We start from the raw sequence: 21,596 nt of genomic DNA, 5'->3' as shown, positions 1-21,596 counted from the left end.
CGGGTGATGCTGAGGGAATTAGATAAGGAAAAGAGATACTTAAAGTAGTAAAGGAGTTTTGCTATTTGGGGAGCAAAGTAACTGATGATGGTCGAAGTAGAGATGATATAAAATGTAGACTGGTAATAGCAAGGAAAGCGTTTCTGAAGAAGAGAAATCTGTTAACATCGAATATAGATTTAAGAGTCAGGAAGTCGTTTTGTAAAGTATTTGTATGGAGTGTGGCCATGTATGGAAGTGAAACATGGACGATAAATAGTTTGGACAAGGAGAGAATAGAAGCTTTCGACATGTGGTGCTACAGAAGAATGCTGAAGATTAGACGGGTAGGTCACATAACTAATGAGGAGGTATTGAATAGAATCGGGGAGAAGAGGAGTTTGTGGCACAACTTGACTAGAAGAAGGGATCGGTTGGTAGGACATGTTCTGAGGCATCAAGGGATCACCAATTTAGTAATGCAGGGCAGCGTGGAGGGTAAAAATCGTAGAGGGAGACCAAGAGATGAATACACTAAGCAGATTCAGAAGGATGTAGGCTGCAGGAGGTACTGGGAGATGAAGAAGCTTGCACATGATAGAGTAGCATGGAGAGCTGCATCACGCCAGTCTCAGGACTGAAGACCACAACAACAACAATATCTAGGTTTCGAAAGATATAAATCTGACTTGCGCAGAATAAGTAATAACACCTAGTGAAGAGCCAAAGAAACTGGTACTCCTGCTTAATGTCGTGTAGAGTCCCCGCGATCACGGAGAAGTGCTGCAACACTACGTGCCATGGACTCGACTAATGTCCGAAGTAGTGCTGGAGGGAACTGACACCACGAATCCTGCAGGGCTGTCCGTAAATCCGTAAGAGTACGAGGGGGTGGAGATCTCTCCTGAACAGCACTTTGCAAGGCATCCCTGAAATGCTCAATAATGTTCATGTCTGGTGAGTTTGGTGGCCAGCGGAAGTGCTTAAACTCAGAAGAGTGTTCCTGGAGCCACTCTGTAGCAATACTGGACGTGTAGGGTATCGCATTGTCCTGCGGAATGCACAATGGACAAGAATGGATGCAGGTGATAAGATAAGATGCTTAAGCACGTATCATCTGTCAGAGTCGTATCTAGACGTATCAGCGATCCCATATCACTCCGAATGCACACGCCCCACACCATTACATAGCCTCCACCAGCTTGACCAGTCCCCTGCTGACATGCAGGGTCCATGGATCCATAAGGTTGTCTCCATGCCCGTACACGTCCATCTGCTCCATACAATTTGAAACGAGACTTGTCCGACAAGGCAACATTTTTTTTTTATTTACACGTCAAGTTCCGTAGGACCAAATCGAGGAGCAAATATCCAAGGTCATGGAACGTGTCAGTACATGAACTTACAACATAAAAGTAATAACAGATAAAAATAAATGTTCATGAACCTGAAAAAAAGTCAGTCCATAAGTTTAAGTAAACGCTATCACCAATACAATAAGAATCAGCTTAATTTTTCAAGGAACTCTTCGACAGAATAGAAGGAGTGACCCATGAGGAAACTCTTCAGTTTCGATTTGAAAGCGCGTGGATTACTGCTAAGATTTTTGAATTCGAGTGGCAGCTTACTGAAAATGGATGCAGCAGTATACTGCACACCTTTTTGCACAAGAGTTAAGGAAGTCCGATCCAGATGGAGGTTTGATTTCTGCCGAGTATTAACCGAGTGAAAGCTGCTTATTATTGGGAATAAACTAATATTGGTAACAAGAAACGACAATAAGGAATATACATATTGAGAGGCCAATGTCAAAATACCCAGACTCGTGAACAGAGGTCGACAAGAGGTTCGTGAACTCACACCACTTATTGCCCGAACCGCCCGTTTATGAGCCAAAAATATCCTTCTAGAATGAGAAGAGTTACCCCAAAACATAATACCATACGACATAAGTGAATGAAAATAAGCAAAGTAGACTAATTTAAGTGTCGAAGTATCACTCACTTTTGATACCGTTCGAATAGTAAAAATGGCAGTATTAAGTCTTTGAACAAGATCCTGAATGTGGGCTTTCCACCACAGCTTACTATCTATCTGAACACCTAGAAATTTGAACTATTCAGTTCCACAAATCATATGCCCGTTCTGTGAGATTAAAATGTCAGGTTTTGTTGAATTGTTTGTTAGAAACTGTAAAAACTGAGTCTTACTGTGACAAGTTTCTAGTCATCAACAGTCCAATGTCGGTGTTGACGGGCCCAGGCGAGGCGTAAAGTTTTGTGTCGTGCAGTCATCAAGGGTACACGAGTGGGCCTTCGGCTCCGAAAGCCCATATCGAAGATGTTTCGTTGAACGGTTCGCACGCTGACAATTGTTGATGATCCAACATCGAAATCTGCAGCAATTTGCGGAAGGATTACATTTCTGTCACGATGAACGATTCTCTTCAGTCGTCGTTGGTCCCGTTCTTGCAGGATCTTTTTCCAGCAGCAGCGATGTCGGAGATTTGATGTTTTACCGGATTCCTGATATTCACGGTACACTCGTGAAATGGTCGTACGGGAATATCCCCACTTCATCGCTACCTCGGAGATGCTGTGTCCCTGTCGCTCGTGCGGCGACTATAATACCGGTTCAACCTCACTTAAATCTTGATAACCTGCCACTGTAGCCGCAGTAACCGATCTAACAACTGCCCGAGACATTTCTTGCCTTATATGGGCGTTGCCGACCGCAGAGCCGTATTCTGCCTGTTTGCATATCTCTGTATTTGAGTAGGCATGTCTATAATAGTTTCTTTGGCACACCAGTGTATTACAACCAGTACATGGAAGTCATAAGTGCATCAGAAAAACATCAAAAATTAAATACAGTAGAAACATAAAATAAATTTACGTGTTACATATTGTATGGAAAGAGACAAGAAATCACAAGGCTTCGCCAACAGCAAAATGATTCATATATGATCCACATAAATGCTACAGCATATCCATATGGCTTAGTCAAAAGTAAAAATGATCCATGTAAAATATAAGGCTACGTGCATCATACGCACCAACAGACAACTAACAGAACAGAACGGAAAAGGCAGCAGAAAACTTATGCCCAAGTGGCGCTCACGTAAGAAGCGGTGCCAATCACAAAAGACACCTGACACCAATAAAATCGTATCGATTAACAAGCTGCGTCATTTAGAATAAAACACTCGTGCTTTCGATAGGTGTCTGTCGGAGTCTGTAGCGTTTCATTCGAAATGACAAGGCTTGTAAACCTATAACATTTTATTGGAGCATGGCACCGCGAAAGACTTCGAGTACCCAGACACCTGAAATATTAATAAAATTTCGCTAAAATAACGTTACAGAAAGAAGAACTTAACAAAACTTATAAAAAAAGCTTTTGGACCTATGCCAATGATAAAACTACGACGCACATTACAGTAGGATGATGACAGACTGTGTCTTTGAGAAAAATAACACCTTGAAACAGCGCGGGAAACCAAATACAGCTGCTGTGTCAATTTAAGAACCAGCCGAAAGCCACCGAAACAGTTTCTGTTTTTAAGCTATAATTGATGATTAAGAATAATGTCCCTCCAAATGAAATTGTGTTTAAAAATCTGAAATTCCTACAGCAAGTCCAATATAAAACCCTTCTCTACCCCACGCAAAATAATGGTGTCTTCCACATTTTATAGGCGAGTGCGCCAATGCATGAGATGATCGGCACACGTACAGCCACCGTCCCATTTACCCAGTAAATGTTCTTTGAGTCTCGCCCTGATAGCTCTTCCTGTCTGCGCTATACAGTCGCAGGGACAATCATTAAACCTTATTTTATGGACGCCAGAATGAGAAAATGTTTCGTCATCACGCTTTAAGGCGTGAATTAAATTTTTCCCAGGATTGCTGTTAGTCAAACACGAAACTGTACAGCCATATTCGTTAGTAAGAAGAGGCTTATCTTAAACGAAATATTTCCTTGAAACGGCGAGGAAAAGAAATACTGTTTCTGCAATGTTATTTTAAGGTAATTTTATTAAAATGTCAGGTCTCTTTTGTGGTTGGCACCGCTTCCTATGTGAGCGCGACCTGGGCGTAAGTTTCCTGCTGGCTTGTCCCTTATGTCGTGTTAGTTGTCTGTTTGTCTGTACGATGCACGTAGCCTCAGATTTTACATGGATCATTTTTAATATTGACTAAGCCTTATGGTTATGCCATAGCATTTGTATGGAACATTTTACTGCTGACTAAGCCTTATGATTTCGTTTCTCTTCTTACATAATATGTAACACAAAGTTCATTTTATATTTCCATTGTACGCAATTTTTTATGTTTGTTTTTGCTGCTCATATGACTTCCATGTATGGTTGTAATATATCCTACTTTTAGGTGTTATTACTTTTTCTGAGGAAGACAGGTTTATATCTTTCTGACCTAGATAAAGGATTGAATAAACTTTTGACGTGCAACTGGTTGGCTGTATGGTTCTCATTGTATCGATAATTCTACACTAGTTGACTGCTGGCATGTTCAAGATTTTTTTTTCCTTTGTACACTGATGAAACAAAACGTTAAGACGGCCTTTGCTCAATTGTATGTTGATCCACCTCTGGAACGTAATACAGAAACGAAACGATTCTGCATGGCACGGATTAGACAAGCCCTTGGTAGGTTTCTGGAGGTATGTATCACCAGATGATTACACGCAGGTCACGCAGTCCCTGTAAATTACTGGCCAGTGGTTTCTTGGCGCCGTGTTAGCGCTCGATAACGGCCGAGATGTGTTCCATCAGGTTCGGATCAGGCGAATTTGTTGGCCAAGACATCTACGTGAGGTCTCTATCATGTTCTTAAAACTAGTGTAGCACTATTCTGGCGCGGACGAGTATCCTGCTGCAAGATGACAGTGCCGTCGGGGATGACATCAAGCATGAAAGGAGGCATGTGGTCTGTTACAATATTCACAGAGTCAACAGCTGTCATGGTGTCTTCGATTAGTGCCACAGCTTCCACGGATCCACATCTACATCTATTCTGCTACTCACAATAAAGTGCCTGACAGAGGGTGCAATGAACCACCTTCAACCTGTCTCTCTACGTTCCACCCTCGAACGGCGCGCGGGAAAAACGAGAACTTAAATTTCTCTTATTTTATCGTGATGATCAATGCTCCCTTCGTAGGTGGGTGCCAACAGAATATTTTTGCAATCGGAGGAGAAGACTGGTGATTGAAATTTCGTGAGAAGATCTCGACGCGACGAAAAATGCCTTTGTTTTAATGATTGCCATTCCAATTCACGTATCACGTATGTGGCACTATCTCCCCTATTTCGCGATAGTACAAAACGAGCCGCCCTTCTTTGAACTTTTTCGATGTCATTCGTCAGTCCCACATGATGCGGATCCCAAACCGCACAGCAATACTCCAGAATAGGGCGGACAAGCGTGGAGTAAGCAGTCACTTTAGTAGACCTGTTGCACCTTCAAAGTGTTCTGCCAATGAATCGCAGTCTTTGGTTTGCTCTGCCCACAACATTATCTATGTGGTCATTCCAATTTAGGTTATCTGTTATTGTAATCCCTAAGTACTTAGTTAAATTTATAGCCTTAAGATTTGTGTGACTTATCACGTAACCGAAATTTAGCGGTGAAAATAACTTCACACTTTTCCTTATTCAGGGTCAATTGCCACTTTTCGCACCATACAGATATCGTATCTAAATCATTTTGCAATTCGTTTTCGTCATCTGATGACTTTACAAGACGGTAAATGACAGCATCATCTGCAAACAATCTAAGACGGCTACTCAGATTTTCTCCTATGTCGTTAACATAGATCAGGAACAATAGAGGGCCTATAACACTTCCTTGGGGAACGGCGGATATTATTTCTGTTTTACTCGATGACTTTCCGTCTATTACTACGAATTGTGACCTTTCTGACATGAAATCACGAATCCAGTCGCACAACTGGCTCGATATTCTATAACCACGCAATCTCACTACACGTCACTTGTGTGGTACCGTGTCAATAGCCTTTTGGAAATCTACAAATACGGAATCAATTTGAAATCCCTTGTCAATAGCACTCAACACTTCGTGTGTGTAAATAGCTAGTTGTGTTTCACAAGAACGATCTTTTCTGGATTCGTGTTGACTATGTGTCAGTAAATCGTTTTCTTCGAGGTAATTCATGATGCTCGAACACACCTGCAAATCGACGTCAGTGATTTGGCCTGTAATTCAGCGGATTAGTCCTATTTCCCTTTTTGGGTATTGGTGTATCTTGAGCAATTTTCCAGTCTTTAGGTACGGAACTTCCTGTGAACGAGCGGTTGTATATAATTGCTAAATATGGAGCTATTGTATCAGTATAATCTGGAACCTGACTGGTATACAATCTGGACCGGAGGCCTTGGGTTTATTAAGTGATTTAAGCTGCTTTGCTACTCCGAGAATATCTACTTCTGTGTTTATCTTGGCAGTTGTTCTTGATTGGAATTCAGGAATATTTACTTCGTCGTCTTTGGTGAAGGAGTTTCGGAAAACAGTGTTTAATAATTCTGCTTTAGTAACACTGTCATCAGTAACTGTATCGTTGTCATCGCGCAGTGAAGGTATTGATTGCGTCTTGCCCAGGTGCATGTCCTCCACAGCATAATACTGCCCCCATCCGGCCTGCGTCCATAACAGTGCACGTTTCGAGCATTCGTTCGCCTGGGTGGCAGTGTGTCTGGACACGACCATGAACGATGTGTAATTACAAACATGACAGGCGACACGTTTCCATCGATCGATGGACCAGTCACGATGACCCCATGTCCATTGAAATTGTAACTGACGACGTCGTTTGATCAACATGGGAACACAATCGGATTTGCTGTGAACAGTGTGTCCTGCCTGAGTGCTGTACTCCTTTGTCAGATCTGCGGCAGATCGCCGCCTATTCTGCTTTAGCAAGAAGGTAAGTCCCCTACCTCCAAGTCCAGTGATGAGGGGTGGACGTCGAAAACCTCGTCCACTCTTGGTTTCCCCATCCTCAACCACGACAGCAGCAAGCGAAAAGCCCTTTCCCAGATGCTCGTTCCCAGGCGCTAGGTCATAACAATATGCCCTTTATCAATGCCGCTTACGTTAGTGATTTTCCACATTTGCGCCTCGTAGCGTCAGTAGAATGACGCCCCATTCGTCTGTAGTCCTCTTATACAGGATATCCCAGAAGGAATGGTTAATATTCAGGGATGTGACAGGAACGATCATTCGAAGCGAAAATGTCTAGTAAGCATGGGCTCTGAACTGCATACCTTAATAACTATGAGAACTTCTCCATCTTCGATTCCGTGAAACAAATATCTTCTAGTGCAAGCTCTTAGCTTTCCATATTTTGCGAAGTGGTAGTATGGTCCAAAACAAGAAAAAACCTCCAGTAAACAAGGAGCACTTGTTCTCTTCACTACTGTGTAGCCCATCTCTTCTACAGAACATGTGCTCATAGTTCTTAAGGTGTGTATATTAGAGCCAATGTTTACTAGACTTTTTTGCTGGGAATGATCTTTCCTGTCAAATTCCGGAGTACTGACAATTCCTCCTGGGATAACCTGTATGCTTCTTTAGAAGATCATGTGTCCGCAAGGCCACCAGGCTGCATTCAGTCTCGCGGTGGTCGGTGGTCATAAGTTTTGACTCATCAGTGTATAGCTGATTCGGCAAGTTTAAGAATATGTCGTACCCCAGAAGTTATATATTAGTCAGGAAGTACAAAAATCTTATTATATCTGAAACTACTGACTGTTATCCACTCAAAATTTTTTGTAGGCAGATTATCTTGATATGAAAATGGTAAGAACTTTTCAGTAATATACCTAAAGCACAATTTTATACTACTATTTCACATACTTATGAGGAAAGTGCCCCCCCCCCTCCCCCTAAAGTAGGCGTTCTAGTCTCCTGGCTCTGCATTCGCCTGACCGCTAGTTGCTACTTATCACTTCGACGTTATATGTTTTGACAATTGATATAGTTTTTATTGTGCTGTATTTTTCGTTACTTCTCCCAGATATCAGCATGTAAGTCTTTCAACCCACATCTGTTCTTGAAACGTAATATTCAAGGTTAATGTTTATGTCTAAAACGTTTCATTTAGATGTTTGGTTAAAAATTTAATTACTTAACAAAACGTAGGCTGTAGCTGCCTAAACGGGACTTCCTTAAGCTGATGAAACCGAACCGCTTACTTTTTCGTGTTTAAAGTCTGCCTGTCTTATTGGCTAGGAGTTCTACTGCAGATTCGAAGAAGATAATGGGGAGATGATCTAAAATGACTAAAGCTATTGATGCAGTTCAGAAAAAGATGAGTTGGAAGAAGGTCGACAAACAGTTTAATGTAAAAAAGAAAATGAAAAAAAGGAACAAAGCTTGTGAGGTTGTCCGACATGAAGGTCGGTACACTTGAGGAAACAGCAAAACCAAAGAGGCAGACCTGTAATTTTGGGCAAAGATCTTAAAGAAGAGTTGATTTAATACTGTCTTGCTATGGAATCTCCTTTCTTAGATCTTACTCCTAATAACTTGTACAGAATGGCCCTACAATTTGCAGAGCAAAATAGCACTGAAAGTTCTTTCATAGGTCAAATTGAGGGAAAAAAGTAAGTTTGACTTTTTCTTACGCGCCACAAAACCACACTGTCAGAATGAAAGCCTACAAAAACGTACTTCACCAGGGGTCTTGGGTTCAGCGAATAAAACAAAGAGAAATTTTATAACCTTCTGGGTGATGTTATATCATACCTAGTGTGAAACTAGATTATGTTTTCTCTGATATAATACGTTTTCCAGTTTTGTTTAGTGCTATTTCGATTATTTTTAGGAGGAATCTGATTTTGTCAAATATTTTTCAAACTCGCTAGGTATAATGTTTTTGAAAATAATTTTTTCCATATGAACTTTTAATTAGATTTTCTAAGAGCAAAATGTAAATGGTGACAAAAATGTAAAGTAAATAATACATGCTTTTAAAACATAATTTGTTATTATTTTCTTTTTTTAAAACAAAAGAGGGCCCGCTTTTGAGCACTTTGCTCTATTTTATGTCTTCTTTACAATAATACCATACTGTTATATTTGATTAAACGCATTACATCTTCATATGAATCCTGGCCAAAATAAGTTTTCTAGTATCAAACACAGGTCTTACCTTGAGAAAGAACTTCTGGAAAATATACGATTGGAGAACAGCATTGTATCGAAGTCGATCACGGACGATAGGGAAACCAAAAGAGGAAAATCGAATCGTTTGAGGTTTGGTGATTTACAAGAAACTGAAAATTAAGTGGACTGGTAACACAAAAAATAAGTACGATATGATATTGCAGTGCTTGTGTTATTCCAAATTACGATGCAAAGTTCCTTCAGACAAGCATGCATGTCTGAAGAAACAGGCACAGCGACGACTGCAGCCGTTATTAAATACATTAAATGCAATCGCAGTTGTGAATATGGATAACCATCGGCTTTATAATGGAATGACGACAGTGAAAATTTTTGCCGGACCGGTTCTCGAATAATTTGAAATGTGTGGTAAGTTCCTATGGGACCAAACTGCTAATGTCATCAGTCCCTAGGCTTAGACGCTACTTAATATAACTTGAACTAACTTACGCTAAGGACAACTCACACACCCATGCCCGAGGGAGGACTCGAATCTCCGGCGGGGGCAGCCGCGCAAACCGTGTCAAGGCGCCCAAGACCGCACGGCTAGCCCGCGCGGCCTCGAATGATTATCGCGAGCGGTCGCCATATCATATGGCCATTCGAGCACGACTGAAGTCCAGTCTCAAACTTCCATATATCGTCAACTGTTTGTCTACAATCTGTACTTGTACATCCATTATGTATATTCCCATACAGAGGAGACATTTTACTCGAAAGTCGCTTGCCCGTTGTGGCGGATAAATATGATATTGCAGTGCCTGTGTTATTCCGAATTACGATGAGGCTCTAACAAGGTCAGAGAGGTAGGATACACGTCAAATGACATCAGCCAATCTGACGTAAGATTACCCCATCATAACTACCCTGTTGCAAACCTTCCCAGCAAACATGTTTTCAGACATAGTGATTGAAGCAGAAGAAATGAACTAAAATTTGTGCTTCAGTCATTAACGTAGATAAAAAAAAAGCACTACGTCTTCAGGCCACAAATGGCCCATCGGGACCATCCGACTGCCGTGTCATCCTCAGCTGAGGATGCGGATAGGAGGGGCGTGTGGTCAGCACACCGCTCTCCCAGTCGTTATGATAGTTTTCTTTGACCGGAGCCGCTACTATTCGGTCGAGTAGCTCCTCAATTCGCATCACGAGGCTGAGTGCACCCCGAAAAATGGCAACAGCGCATGACAGCCCGGATGGTCACCCATCCAAGTGCCGGCCACGCCCGACAGCGCTTAACTTCGGTGATCTGACGGGAACCGGTGTATCCACTGCGGCAAGGCCGTTGCTCTATCTTAGATAAAGAAGAGACTTAAATGTCTCAGGGAAAAATATAATTATATGATGTTTTCAGACAACTGAAGCACGGAAATGATACGTTTCCGGACACAGATTTGTATTCAAAATAGTATGTACTCACTCCCCTCTCCAATTCCTAGAAGTCTGTAACGGGAATTTCTCAACACCCAATATACAGGGTGAGTCACTAACTACTGCCACCTTGAACAACTCCGAAAGTATGATAGTAGCTTGGAATGTTTGTGGGATAAATGTTGCATGGCACAACGGGGGCCATAATATGACGTTGGATTTTTGTTGCTAGGTGGGTGAAAATGGCTCTGAGCACTATGGGACTTAACTTCTGAGGTCATCAGTCCCCTAGAACTTAGAGCTATTTAAATCTAACTAACCTAAGGACATCACACACATCCATGCCCGAGGCAGGATTCGAAGCTGCGACCGTAGCAGTCGCGCGGTTCCAGACTGTAGCACCTAGAACCGCTCGGTTGCTAGTCGGGGTCGTGTCAGATCTATGAAGGTCAACCTTTTTTTTTTAATGGGATGCTATAGTTTGGTATTTATTTTGTGATAGCTGTTATCGAGACGAACCCAATGCTGTGTGAACAGTAAGGCCTTTTAAGGTCAACGACGGTCGAAATGGTGGCATGAACGACCATGTACAGAAGGTGTTCGAAATGAAGGCCTTTGGTATCAATGCAGTGCTGCAGTCTTCTTACCATGGATTGAGCAGTATTCCTTATCACTTCGGCACTTATCGAAGAACATGCTCTGACAATTCTCGCTCGTATATCGTGCAAATAGTAAATATTTGCCGAATACGGCGTATCCATCTAACTTGACTTTGACACGTAAACAACATTCGACAGTTTCACAATACAACACTAATAGGAACGGTAAGACTACTATCGTCGAATCATGTGAATGTGAATTATGTATTCCTTCAAAGAACAAGTCGATATGCTTCTCATTTACGGAGACTGCCAACGAAATTCAGTGAGAGCTATAGACTTATACGCTGAAAGATATCCTCAACGTACTCACCCTACACGTTATACATTTAAATATGTGTATGATAAACTGAGAATAACTGGGTCTTTAACGCATCGGAAACATATCCGGCAAAGGAAAGTTACAAACGAGGAAACGGAAATTGGTACTCTTGCCACTGTGGTCCGAGATCCTTCTGGTAGTTCGCGTTAAATTGCAAGGGTATCTGCCATTAGCCAGAGTAGTGTTGTTCGTGTTCTGCATCGCCATAAATATCATCCTTAACAAATCAGCGTCCACCAAGAATTACCAGGTACGGATTGCATGCGTCGCATTGAATTCTGCCGATGAGCTCAACTTAAGATTCAGAGGGATGACACATTAATTAATTTGATTTTATTTACTGACGAGGCTACTTTCACGAACCATGGAAATGTTAATTTGCATAACACGCATTACTGGGCAACTGAAAATTCATATTGCCTTCGGCAAGTTGCAAACCAAAACCCGTGGTCGGTGAATGTATGGTGTGGGATTCTGGAGGACAGGATTATAGGCTTCAATTTCATCGAAGCAAATCTTAATGGTAGGAAGTACACCACATTCCTGCAAGAAACATTAGGTTTGTTATTGGAAGAAATAACTTTAAGAATAAGGAACAGATTGAACTATCAACACGATGGGTGACCGACACATTTTTCGCTGATGGCTAGAAATGAGTTGCAGAGACAATTCCCAAATCGTTAGATTGAACGCGGAGGAGATGTGTCGTGGCCAGCTCGTTCGCCAGACTTGACGCGTCTGGATTTTTTCTTGTAGGGATTGGTAAAAGACATTGTTTATAAAGACGTTCCAATTACACCTGAAGATATACAAGAAAGAATCGTCGGAGCATGAGCTTCGATAAGAGCCGATGTGATAAGGAATACGACTCAATCCATGATAAGAAGATTGCAGCACTGCATTGATACCAATGATCATCACTTCGAACACCTTCTGTAAATGAACGTTCATGCCATCTTTTTGACCTTCGTTGACCTTAGAAGACCTTACTGTTTCACATCATAGGATTAGTCTCGATAGCTGCTATCAGCAAATAAGTACCAAACTATAGCATCCCATAAAAAAAAAACAAAGCTGACCTTCATATTTCTGAAGCGACCCCACCTAGTGACAAAAAACCAACGTCATTTTATGGCCCCCATTGTCCCATGCAACTTTCGTCCCACAAACTTTTCAGCTTGTATCATACTTTCGGAGTTATTCTTGGTGGCAATAGTTAGTGACTCACCCTGTATACGGAGTGATTAAACTTTCAAACCTCTGTAGAAATAACACCACTGGTCAGAATGACGTCAAATTGCTACGGAATATTATCGGGGAAGGGGGAAAACGTATGGCAGAACAAAAATAAATATTTACAAAATGGAGCAATTGATGGCGCAATAATCATCATAATTTAACAATGGTCGACTACAAATGAATCATGCAGCAATGCCCAAGGTGTACGTTTGACATTAAGCAAACTGCACTACTCAGTGTGCATGGGGGTACAGATGTGATACTGTTAGTTACGTAAGCCCATCCACCACGGCAAGGTCATATCACATCGGATGTGAAAAATCGGTTTTTAATTGTCCTGAGGCCACAAACCGCATAAAAAGCATCAATCATAATCAAATCGGATTATTAATTTCCGTGTGACTGGCGCAAAACATGTTCAATATGCTGTCCACCGTTTTCTGCAACAAGTTGAAATCGAGATACAGCATGTTCCACAGCTGATCGAAGTGTTTCCAGGGTCACGTTCAGAATGTGTTCCATAGCGCGTGCCTTCAGTGAAAAAAGTTTGCAATCGGGACGCTGAACACAACATCTTTCAGATAGCCCCAAAGCCAGATGTCACACAGATTAAGGTCAGGTGATCGGGACGGACAGGGTGTAGGAAAATGGCGGCTGATAATTCCAGCATTTACGAAATGGCGCTTCAGCAACTACTTAACTGGGTTTGCAATGCGCAGAGGTGCGCAGTCTTGCACAAAAATGATCCAATCCACACATCCACGCTGTTGGATAGCTGGAATGACGCGGTTGCGCAAAAGACACTTAGAGCGCTTGCCAGTGAGGGCACAGGTAACAGGTCCGGAAGCAATTGTTTCTTCGAAAAAAGATGGCCCTATGATAAATGATGCCGTAAACCCGCACCACACAGTGACACTTTCAGCATGAAGTGGTACTGGTTGATACGCGTGTGGATTTTCCGTTGCCCCTATTCGACAATTCTGTGTATTGACATATCTTATCAGATGGAAGTGGGCTTCACCTGTCCACAAAATCTTCCACGGAAAATCATTGTCCACTTCTATGCGAGCAAGAAATTCCAAAACAAAGGTCTCTTTTGCTGGCAGGTCAACAGGAAGCAATTCGTGCGCATGGGTAATTTTGAATGGATAGCAAAGGACGTTTCGTAGGATTTTACGCACCGTACTCACGGGTATGTGCAATGTTCGGGCAATTCTCCGTGCACTACACGTTTGCGCACCACTACTTTACTCCTCCTGCATTACTGTGGCCACTGCTTCCACTGACGTCGAATCAATTCGTTTCCTCCCTCCATCAGGTTGCACACCAAAAGAATCCGTCTTTTCGAATTTCCGAATCATTTTCTCCAGACCCAAGGCACTCATCGGACCAACGCCGATGGACCTTCTGCCGAGCGATGTGTGCACGGTCGTCATTCTTGTAATACGGCTTTAGAAGCAGAGCGCGATCCTGCAATGAGACAGTCATGGCGAACGTCGCAGACGCGAAAGGAGGAAAAGCCGTGTACCCGGCGTGTTTATACCAAGTTCAATGGGACATGCGCATGACAGGTGTTTTCACTTACGTATTCTGACACATAAAGCGCCATCTATTGATCAATCTTCACACTATTTTTTTTCTGTTGCCATACGTTTTCTCCCTTCTCCGATAATATTCCGTAGCAATTTGACATCTACATCTACATCTACATCCATACTACGCAAGCCACCTGACGGTGTGTGGCGGAGGGTACCTTGAGTACCTCTATCGGTTCTCCCTTCTATTCCAGTCTCGTATTGTTCGTGGAAAGAAAGATTGTCGGCATGCCTCTGTGTGGGCTCTAACCTCTCTGATTTTACCCTCATGGTCCCTTCGCGAGATATACGTCGGAGGGAGCAATATACTGCTTGACTCCTCGGTGAAGGTATGTTCTCGAAACTTCAACAAAAGCCCGTACCGAGCAACTAAGCGTCTCACTTGCAGAGTCTTCCACTGGAGTTATCTATCATTTCCGTAACGCTTCCACGATTACTAAATGATCCTATAACGAAGCGCGCTGCTCTCCGTTGGATCTTCTCTCTCTCTTCTATCAACCCTATCTGGTACGGATCCCACACCGGTGAGTAGTATTCAAGCAGTGGACGAACAAACGTACTGTAACCTACTTCCTTTGTCTTGGGATTACATTTACTTAGGATTCTTGCAATAAATCTCAGTCTGGCATCTGCTTTACCGACGATTAATTTTATATGGTCATTCCATTTAAAATCACTTGAAAGGTCTCTGTTGGATGCCTTTCATGTTAATTTCTTAAATATGTTGTCATTTACGGCATAAATCCCTCTTCTAAATTTACTGTGGTGTTTCTGACTATCTGGGAGGAGACTGAGCAGTGAAACGTGTTACTTTTACACATAAACAAGAACGATCTGTCACACTACTACACTTTAAAACACAGTTTATATGTAATTCAAGTCACACAGTCTCATACGGAACCTACATCCGCTTTCTTTTATATACTGTATATGATAAGATACTGTCATCCCCTTTCCCTTCTGTGTGAGAGGATGAATGAGCAAATGTATTTCTAGTTGCATGCTGGATGGTAGCAGACAAGCCTGTCTGCTAGAGAACAGTAGGACCAACGTCGGAACAGGTAGCTACGCTTTCTAAAAGCAAAGAGGTTTCTATACTTAGTATGGTCCTGTCCGTCCCTTGTCATGTTGGTATAGGAAGCTGCCTCTCTGGCCACTTCCGTTTGTATTTGTGAGCCACCCTCAGGAAGGGACCACGTCAGTCTGTCCGCGGCGAGCGTCAGAAGTGGTAAGATCTCCGGCTAAGCGCGTGTCTGCTAAGTCCGTAGGACAATGGATTTCTTGAGTTCAGCCTAACTGAAAATTTAATCATCTTTATTTCAGGTTTAGCTCTAAAATATCTAATGTTATCTTAAATTGCAGCGCAGTGTAATTCGAGTGTGAAGTTCAGAATATATTCTGGTAGTTGCTTTGTTACTACTTTGTGAGTAAAGTGGAACCACGTGTTGATCAGTAGCTCTAACTAAGATCATCAATCTTAAATGCGAATGTGCGTGAGATTCTTTGACAATATTTTTCAATGTAGCAACTTTTCTTTATGTTCAACCCACGTGGGGTGTACTTTGTGAGACCAGTACCACGTGCTCATACAATGGTTTGACTCATCAGGTTAATAGTAAGACGATAGTAACCAGTTTGAGGCTTTTCTTTTGTAAATTGCTTTTCGATCTAATTTATTTTAATTATCAAAATTATTGTGGAGTTACACTCTTTGTGTAAACCAAGTTGACCACGTGAAGCATGTGGTGTAATCATCAAAGTAGCCCTCAGCTACTCTTTTCGGGAAGATTTCACAGGGAGTTAGTATGAATTTAGTATACCAGTGTGTGGTAATTATATGACGGACAGGATTGTGCTACGAACGTAACTTCTTTGGGTGAAAATTGAATCAGTTGGTTGTGGTTAATTTCCTCTTGCATATGTTTCAACGTTCTTCGTGTATTATTTTATGAATGCAGTGTTGTATGCAGTCTCCCAATCTTGGCTCCATATTTGATGTGTTCCATAAGATTACAATCTCACATTTTCACAATCCCAAATAAGGCACCAGTTTAGTTATGAATCAAGTTTAATATGCTGAAATTTCAATGATCAATGTTAAAATAAATTTCCAAATACAAACTGGTTTATTTCTTTTTATTTAAATTCTCTTTTTTTTTATATATATCACCGGTTGTCGTATGACTGTTAAAAGATTATAATTAATGTTAGTCTGGTTGGGAATTTGGTAAGCTAGACTGGATACCTGGTGAAACAGTTGCGCAGTAATGCAAGGTTAACTTCCCCAGACAGCTCACAGCTTTTAACCCGCTTTTATTGTCTATCAGCACCGCTTTCATAGCAAATTAAACCAACAATGTTACACATGGGGACCCTGTTCTGTGATTCCGCTAGACTCTGGAATCTCTGAAACGTTAGATTGCGATAATTTATAATCTTAATTTTTTTCCCTGCAGCGCTCAAACAACTTCTGCGTTGTTTCTGAGCAGACTTTCAAAAGATTCACGGCGTTGTTGAGCGGCGTTGTGTTGTTAGTCTTGCTTTGTTTTCTATATTTGTGTGTTTTATATGTATGTGTTTTTTTTCTCGCTTGTAAATTGCACTGACTTCGATCAAAGATATAAATTTGATGTGCATGTGAAAAAGTGCGTACTAAGTTGGGTACCTTTCGTGTGACTGTCGTAATTTTTGCGGGATACATTTATTCTGATTAGTGTGTTGTGTACTGGGCATAAATTGAACTAATGCAGACTCGTAACCAAGCTAAAAGTAGGCGGTCCAACAACTTAAGCAACATGGACCATGGGGATAATTTTATTTCGAATATTAACACGCCGGACGGTTCCGAAAATGCAGTGGGGAATACTTCAGAGGAAATGCAAAACAGGACGAACGGGCTCACATCAGAGCCAGAAATTAGTTTGCCTCCAACCAACCAAATTGATTTGGCAGAACTCATGAAAGCCTTATTGCAACAAAATAAAGAAAACGCAGAGAAATCTGAAAAATCGATCCGAGAGCTAGGCGAACAAATGACGCAGAAATCTGAAAAATCGATCCGAGAGCTAGGCGAACAAATGACGCAGAAATCTGAAAAATCGTTCCGAGGACAAAAAGAATCATCCGAAAAATCGATCCGAGAGCTAGGCGAACAAATGACGCAGAAATCTGAAAAATCGTTCCGAGGACAAAAAGAATCATCCGAAAAATCGATCCGAGAGCTAGGCGAACAAATAGACGAAAAACTAATCCAGCAGACAAATATAGTCCACAAGTCGATGCAGAGAGTTTCCGATGATATCTCACAAAGAATAAACAATCTGACAAGTGAAATAAAAAGTAATATTATGAAAGAATTAGGCTGTGCATTTGAACAAATCGATGATCGTCTGCAAGCCTTAGAACAGGGCAAGCAGAGTCGCGATGCGGAATCGAAAGAGAGCGAAGAACAGCTACTTAGGATTTTCCAAGCGCTGAGAGAAGAATGCCAAAGGGAACGCCAGCAGGTACTCTTGAGGGTCCAGGAGGCGGACATGCATTGTCCCACGTCTGTTAGCAACATAGTAGCGGACAACAGTCTAGCGATTCACGCACTCGAACAGCAAGTAGAACAACTGAAGCAGACTGGGGTGGAGGACAACAGACAAATACATGCTAAGATTGCGGCATTAGCGGACATCGTAGGCATGATGAAGGTGACGGAGAGCAATAACAATACTACACCGGCAGCGGTCGCAGAGACCGAAGAAGTGCGTTCGCTTCTTAGATTTCAGAAGGGACAGTTCGAAGTGAACAGGCGGCACAAAGCTATAACAGGTGAGTTACAAGAACGCGTGGCGCATCTGGAAAGCCGCATGGGGTGTGATTCCAAACTCGCCAATAGCACCAAAAATAGCTGTACGAACAGTGCAGAGAGGGACTCCGGCCACGAGGGAGATTTTGACGACAGAGAAGAATGTATTGAGGGGCAGACATGAGAGAAATAGAAACATTCACGGGCCTCGCCGGGAGGAAAGGTGGGGATTTGATTTCAAACATTTCCTTACGGGGAGAAAGTTTGAGATATTTCGAAATTCGCAAAAAGGAATACATCCACGAGCATGGCTTGAGCAATTTGAATTCTGTCTTCCTCCCGACTGGGCAAGTTCACATAAGATAGAATATATGTGTGGCTATTTGGAAGGCGAACCGGCGATTCGCATGAGGTCGGCAGCGCGTCACTGCAATTCCACTCGGGAGTTTCGACAAGCCTTTCTGTCCGCCTATTGGTCGGAAGCGGCACAAGATAGGGTCAAGCATGGCATAATTATGCTGCCAAATTTGAACCAGTCTGGTTTCGGCAGCCCAGCACGCCTATTCGATCACATGCTGCAGGCAAATCAATTTCTATACGACCCATACGGGCCTGCGGAACTAATTAGGATATGCATCACCAAATTGCCGGTGCACTTGCGCCACGTCATTCTTGCGGGACAATGCAAAGAGGACGTGGAAACGTTTAAGACACTTCTCCAAGAGTTGGAATATAATACAGCAGAATGCCCGCCTAATCAGGCACAAAGTTATTATGGGGCACAGAAGCGCGATCGCAGTCGTGGCCGTAGTACTAATCAACGGCGTGACTGGTCGTCGCGACGCGAACGGAACAATAATCGGGACCGGCCGTGTAGAAACTGGGGTAACAGTCGCGAACACAGGTGGAACAACAGAAATGATCGAGGACGTGGACAGGATCGTGAACGCAACAGTTACGGCAACCAAAATCGATACTACGGTGAACACGGTGGGAATAGGACTGTAGGCAGGGCACCTCATGATGTTGAAATTCGGCCGGCTAACCCTAGACATAATCCAGCAAATGGAAATGAAGAAAACCGGCAATGACAAACGATCAGCGCAGAAGGCGCCCAATCGGAACAAATGAGCGACATATCAAATGAGTAGAAAGGACAGTGAGAAGTGGTGAGGAGAAAGAATTGATTAGTTTACATTTGTGATAAATGCATTTTGAATAATATGTTGGTAAAAATAATGATAAAGATGTTTCTATGTGATTGATTGAAGTGATGTTTTTAGTTTTTTTTTCTTTCCTTATGCAATTAAGATTTATGTTGGTTCAAATGTGAAGATAAAAGGTTTCTTTGTGAACGAGTGAAATGCTGTTTATGGTTTTTTTATGTAAATTGAAAAGAGTCGCTCCTGAGAGAAGCAAGATCTGTGTTGAATTAATGCAAAACTCAGGGGAATATCCGATCTGTGGGTATTATGGGACTGGCAAACCCAGGTCCCCAGCTGTTAATAGTCTTGTTTCCGATTTTCTGCTTTCAGTACTACTATCTATCTATTACTATTCTATATCTGTCAGTATAAATGAGGATCTCTTACTATAGTATGCGTCCTGTATGAATATTTTAAGATAGGAAAACTCTGAGAAAGGAAAGAGTAAGTTTGGAATCTTGAAAACAGGATGCGATAATACGATTGTTTAACCAATGGCTTCCCAATATGCGCTAATATGTTAATATTGATGATATATCTTTTTTGTTCCTTATAGCTGAGTACGTAAAGTGCTGTCTGTGGATTTCATCAGTAGATTGATTCCCTTCAAGGTGGAAGAAGAATTGTGGTTTGTGTAATTTACGTGGCCCTGAAATAGTATTATGGCAGTCAAATGACGAGCAGTTTTCCAGCAAATGGAGAATGGAACAGAAATATGGATCCTTTCTGTAGTCTTGATTGATGTTGAGCCAAAGCCTGAAAAATTATTCTGCGTTAATACTTGTCCTAGAAAAGCGACGTTTATGTGTTTTGCTGATGCTGTGAGCATTACAGCTTACTGTTTTCGCTGGTGCGGGATGCACTGCAGCCTATATGATTTGTACTGAGGAAATTTCCCTCTTGAAGGTAGAGGAAGATTAAATAATTTTGATAATGGGACCGAAGGAAAGCTTGGTTTAAGGTAATAAGGATGAAGCAAAACATTTGTCATTTAAACTACAGGAGGATTCGGATCTTTTGTGTCTGTTGTAAGTTCAGTATGTTAAGATGAAACTGTTTTACAGAATAGAGGAGACCACAATTTTGCCATTCATGAGAAATGAATCCAGAATAACCACCACAGCCGAAATAACTGATTTGTAAGCGAAAGGTAACTTAAAGAAGGAACGAAATGGGTAAGAAAATGTAGTATAACCTTTATAAGGAAAATATTTTTACCTTGCTCAGAGTCATCTATATGATTAATTCTTGTGATAACGTAATTTTAGATGAAATTTTCTTACTGCTTTATGTGTGAATATATGAGTATGATAAATGTATAATTGCGAGTCTCTTATCAGGTGTGTCAACTGGTATAAATGTTTTGGCGTGTAAATAACCATTGTTCTTTTACTGTGTATGTTTAAGGAAAGTTCTCCATATTTATCATGTGACAAGACATATGCGGCGATCGTAAGGAAGAGGACGAATTAGAACAATGTTGTAGTGGTGTAAACACTTTGTTGAAGTAGCTTGTTGGATTAACTAGTAGTGATAGTAGTGGATAGAAGTAGAATTTTGAGTAACGCATGTTTATGGGTAGTTAGTTTGTAGTATAGACAACAGGTGTGCATTTGATTTATTAAAACAGAAGTGAACCACATTAGTGATGTGGATTTAGATATTATATTGTCAGTTCATTTAATTTTTATTTTTATACTGTCAACTCATTTCACTTTTATTTTTTATATTGTCAAGTAATTTAACTTTAATTTTTATATTGTCGATTCATTTAACTTTTTTATTAAAAAAAATTAAGTCTCACTTTTGTTCTTAAAAATTGTGAAAGACAATACTAAGTGGTATTATGTATGACATTTTGTAATCACATAACTACGATGAACAATTTCTGTGAATGCAGTTGAGAACGTGAAAATGATCCGGCTAAACTCTTACGAGACAGCGGGAGCAGCGAGGAGGAGGACTAGTTGTAAACTGGCGGGTTTCCCAGCAGGACACACTGTCAACCGGGCCACTTCGGGAGCGTGGTCGACAACAAAAGAAGGTCACGCGGAAAACACTTTCCCTTGCACCCGGAGTTAATAGCCGGCCGCACCAGTGCGACCCTTCGTGGAGGCGATGACCTGAGATGGCCGAGCGGTCCCCCGCGGGGAAATCCATCTGCTGGCAAAGCACCACACGCAAGCGACCGTGACAAGACGGCCGCGGTGAAACGACAGAAGAC

General features: G+C 41.7%; 1 protein-coding gene and 1 pseudogene across 1 annotated transcript in view; both read right to left on the bottom strand.

The window, feature by feature from the left end:
* The window catches only part of LOC124594250 (sperm flagellar protein 2-like), a 49,003-nt gene that overhangs the window by 6,134 nt on the left and 21,273 nt on the right, over nt 1-21,596 (bottom strand). The window lies entirely within an intron of this gene.
* LOC124597488 lies at nt 10,361-10,478 on the bottom strand (annotated as a pseudogene).

Source organism: Schistocerca americana, chromosome 2 (assembly GCF_021461395.2).
Source record: "Schistocerca americana isolate TAMUIC-IGC-003095 chromosome 2, iqSchAmer2.1, whole genome shotgun sequence".
Taxonomy (NCBI): Eukaryota; Metazoa; Arthropoda; class Insecta; order Orthoptera; family Acrididae; genus Schistocerca; species Schistocerca americana.
The sequence above is the reverse complement of the archived record's forward strand: the minus strand, read 5'-3'. Positions and strand labels throughout refer to the sequence as shown.